At 54.1% G+C, this 4512-nt stretch overlaps 1 long non-coding RNA gene across 1 annotated transcript; it reads right to left on the reverse strand.

The window, feature by feature from the left end:
* Nucleotides 1–847: 847 nt before the first annotated feature.
* LOC132666515 (uncharacterized) lies at nucleotides 848–4239 on the reverse strand. The gene is made up of 3 exons (XR_009604703.3): nucleotides 3847–4239; nucleotides 2016–2177; nucleotides 848–1207 (listed from the first exon to the last, which is right to left on the reverse strand). It is a non-coding gene; the product is annotated as an uncharacterized LOC132666515 (long non-coding RNA).
* Nucleotides 4240–4512: the final 273 nt, after the last annotated feature.

A 4512-nucleotide genomic window follows, 5' to 3' on the forward strand; every position in this document is an offset into this window, starting at 1 on the left:
AATCCAGTCATGTGAGTTGGTGTTCTCCTATAAGCAATGTATTGTTTCCTTCTGGCTGCTTTCAAGATATTTTGTCTTTAGTTTTCAGAATTTTAATTATGTGTTTTGGTGTGGATTTCTTTGGATTCATTCTGTTTGGAATTTGCTCAGTCTCTTGAATGTGTACTTTGCATTTTTTGCCTAGTTTGGGATGACATTATTTCCTTGAGTACTCTTTTGGCCCTGCTCTCTTCCTCCTCTGGGACTCTCATTATGCAGACACTGGGTCTTCTGTTAGTGTCCCAAAGGTCCCTCCACTACTCAGTTATTCTCTTTTTTGTTCAGTCTTTTTTTCCTCTGTTCAGACTTGGGGAATCCTGTTTCTGTGTCCCGAGACCCCTGAATCTACCCTCTGTCATCTCCACTCAAGTATTGCCCATACATTGGCTTTGTTTTTAATTTCTATCACTATGTTCTGCCGGTTTTATAATTTCCATTTGGATCTGTTTCGTAACTTCTATGTCTTTGCTGAGATGACCTTGTCTTACCTTCTCCTTATGTCTAGCTACAATTATTGAATCATGCGGAATGTCTATCGCGTGAGTTCACGTCACAATAAGCCAGTCACTAACTCAATGTGAAATCAGAGACCCACCCCTGCTGCTTCTGATTATCTTCACTCTGAAATATCTTACTGGAATTTTTTACTAATTCAACCCGATGTGAGTAACGCCGAGGTGAGGTGATTTCTCATTGTATCAGAATTTTGTGTACCAGAGAAGGGACTATGCAGGTGCCCCAGGTAGAGCTTAAGAGAGACAGATGGAAGGAGGTCTGTTCATCTTCTTCAACCACAGAGAGCACCCGGATTATCTTATCTTTATTATGTCCTAAAATTCTGTGTAAGAGTTTATATTAAAAACAGAGAGGAGGTTCCGCTGCTAAAGAATTCAGAAAATTACAGACCGTGATACCTATGAGGTTTCTAGAAGCGGTTTAGTAACAGACACCGAGACCGAAGGCCTAAAAACTTCCATTGCTGAAATTTTCTAGATTTCATGTTTTAAGAGAATTTGTCATAGTTTGCTGAAGCATTGTTTTATGACAGCTGCTTTAAAATCTCTGTCAGATGATTCCAGAGTCTGACTCATCTTGGGCTCCACATACGCTGATGGCCTTCATGTCCACGCTGAGGTCGTCCTGATTTCTGGAGTGACGATGCTTGCCACTTGAATGTCAAAGAGAGAGGAGAGAGAGAGAGAGAGAGAGAGAGAGAGGAGAGGGGGGAGAGAGAGAGAGAGGAGAGAGAGACAGAGAGAGAGAGAGAGAAAAGAGAGAGAGAGGGGACAGAGAGGAGAAAAAGAGAGAGAGGAGACAGAAGAGAGAGAGGAGAGAGAGAGAGAGAGAGGAGAGAGACAGAGAGAGAGAAGAGAGAGAGAAGAGAGACAGGGAGAGAGGAGAGAGAGACAGAGAGAGAGAGAGAAAGGAGAGAGAGAGGGGAGAGAGAGAGAGAGGAGAAAAAGAGAGAGAGAGGAGAGAGGGGAGAGGGAGAGAGAGGAGAAAAAGAGAGAGAGGAGACAAAGAGAGGAGAGAGAGAGAGATCAGAGAGAGAGAGAGAGGGAGAAAGAGAGAGAGAGAGAGAGAGAGAGAGAGAGGGAGAGAGAGAGAAAGAGAGGAGAGAGAGAGAGAGAGAGAGAGAGAGAGAGAGAGAGAGAAAGAGGGAGAGAGTTCGTTCTCAGACCCATCGGGACAAAGGTGCTTTCCTGGCTGGGAGCTTGTGGGGCAGGACCCCTGTCCCTTTGTTGGGGAGGAGAGCCTCAGGCCCTGGGGACTCAGAGTCCTGGGCCAGGGCCACTTGCCAGTGTCACGAGACTGCCCTGTGCTCTTAGTAGGAGAGGGGGCTATCAGGCAGTGAGCAGGCAGGGCGCCTCTGGCTGCCAGCAGGGTCCTGAGTCTGTCCCCCCCGGCCAGTGGCAGAGTCATGCTCACCTGGCGTGTCACAGGGATGCCGCCAGAGCCGGAGGCAGAACCGTTACCTGGGCTTCGTTCTGGTGTTAGGCTTGGGGTCTGGAAGTTTTCCAGGTGCCTCTGCCGTGCTGCTCCTCTAGTCCCGGGCGACAAACCACCCCCCCTTTCTCTAACCGCGTCTGAAAGTTCTCTGGTCGCTTCCTGCCTGGCGTCCAGGGTTTCCAGTTACACTGCAAGGAAGAAACAGGTCTCCGCCGTCGTGTACAGACCAGAAGCTCTGCTTAAACCATAGTCTAAGCTACGATCTTACACAAAGTCGAGGTAAAAGTCAGCAAAGGAACGCAGTGGGCAAATCCCAGATCAGAAGAACGAAGGAAAAGAAAGAATTGAGAATAAGAACAGTATCGACCACTCACTGGGTGCTGCCTGTGCACTGGGCACAAGCGCACCTGCACACCCAACCCTTTCGGATTTAGTCTCCGTGTCGCTGGTTATCCCAGTGTTCCTCTCTGCAGACGCCACCGTGCCCTTGACCTCCAGGTTTGCATGGAAATTGCCCCCTGAAGTCTCCGCTTGGACATAGAAATCGTTCAGCCTTAACGTGCCCAAACCCAAACTGAGATCTTGTCCTCAAACCAAGCCCGGTCCTCCTCCGGGCTTCTCGCCTCTCTGAGTGACCGTGTCTGCCTTCCCGCGGCTCGGGTCAAACCCCCGGAGCCATCGCCCGGCCCCTCTCTGCCTCATCACGCAGACGCAGCCCCTCAGCAAATCTGGCTGCGCTGCCACTGGCACGTGTCAGGCGTCTGACCACCTGTCCGCATTGTCAGGGCTGCTAACCTACTCCGAGCCGCCCTGGATGTCTCGGGACGTCACAATCGTCTCCCGTCCAATTAGTGCGCGGGCCCCAGAATGTTCTCGCTGCCTCACCCTCTGGCCGCGGTGAGAGGGCAGCCAGAATCATCTTGCTGGAAGTTAAGTCAGACGTACTCACCGCCCCGACTCGGGCGCTCTCACGGCTCCCACGACCTCTCCTGTTCCGCGGACTGGACATCTTCTCCCGGCCATCTGGTTCAGCAACTCACTCTCCCCCCCTACTGTGTGCCCAGGAGACTGACCCTCATGGCCTGTGCCTACCCTGTCCCTTTCCCTCTGGTTTCGGCCTCGGTTAGGATGGGTGATACCAGCAGGAGGGAAGAGCAAAGGTGGGCTATTGTCTTTCTCTCCTCCTTCCTGGCCGAGGGTTGGCACGGCCTGTCCCTCCTGATGCCCAGTGACTCACCGGGACCTGCGGGTCTCCTGGGGCTCAGTGACCTTAGACCCCGGCACAGAGTCATTCACCTTGAATCTGAGCACACCGTCGTACCCCGTTTTTGAATACGCCAAATTTGTTTGCTGGGGCCCCTCGTCTCCTCCCGTGTCCCTTCTCCTCTCGGTCTGGCGGGGTACCCGCGTGCCGTCGCCTCCCATCTGCTGTCCTCTGTGCCTGGACCGGCCAGGATCTGGGCGGACCACCCCCCAGCCTTCCCAAACATGACCGTCAGGGACGTCTCCGCTCCCAAGTTGTGATCGTTGTATTTCAAGTTGCAATATCCACTCCCCACCCCGCCCTCTTGCCTCCCCGCGGCCTGGCTCGTTCCACATAAAATTACAACGTAAGGAAAGCGCGGCGGGGAGAAGCTGGCCGTGCCCGACACTGCGGTAAAACCTGCGAGGATCTGCGGACGAGAAAGCACCACAGTCAGACGCGCTTGACGTGTTATTTTCGTAAATCCTTGTGCCACTCCCGTGGGGTAGGGACTCCTTCTCTTTCCTTGCAGGAAGGAGTCAGCAGAGGCTGTGAGAGCACGCTGCCCAGACTCGAGGCCCACGGGGCCCGGGGAAGGGACTGGAAAGACTTACTGCTTTAAGCCTCGTGAAGCTACAAGTCAAGGCTGTCAGAACAGCTGCACGCTCGCACACGGGCGCTCGGAGGGATTGAAATTGAACCCATATCCTTTGGCAGCTGGTCCGCGGGTGCCTCGAGCTGCGACCTCCCGAAGGCACGGGATCCGGGGCCGTCGCGAGCGCTGTCGCCTCCGCCCTGGTCACCGCGGCCCCGGCCCCGGCCACGCGCTGGGCGCTCCGTTTGTGCTGAGCCAAGGACGAAGACCTGAGCCGAAACGGTTCATTCTCTCTGCTCGCCTGATCTCTCGTGGCCCGGCTCCAGGGGCCCCTCGCGCGGCGTGGGGGTCTCTGGACCCGCGGCTGCACCGGCTGCACCCCCGGCCGGGCGTGCGTGCCTGTGCTCGCCTGTTTTCCTCCCGCGGCCGCTGCACATCTTTAATCTATTATTCCTCTTATATAACTTTGTTTTGCTGCTTGAACTTCCATTCCCATGACTTTATGTTGAAAAACATCCTCAAATCGAGGCTTTGCATTTCACAACCGCCGCCGAGCTGGGTCACCCCTGGCTGTCTGCTGCTCGCTGGCCCCCAAGCCAGGGGGGAAGGACTCGGGGTCCCCGGGGAAGCAGGCTGCATGCCTGTCCACACAGGTGGTCGCTACCTGCACTAGGTGAGGCCCATG

The sequence above is a fragment of the Panthera onca genome, chromosome B2 (assembly GCF_046562875.1).
Source record: "Panthera onca isolate mPanOnc1 chromosome B2, mPanOnc1 haplotype 2, whole genome shotgun sequence".
NCBI lineage: Eukaryota > Metazoa > Chordata > Mammalia > Carnivora > Felidae > Panthera > Panthera onca.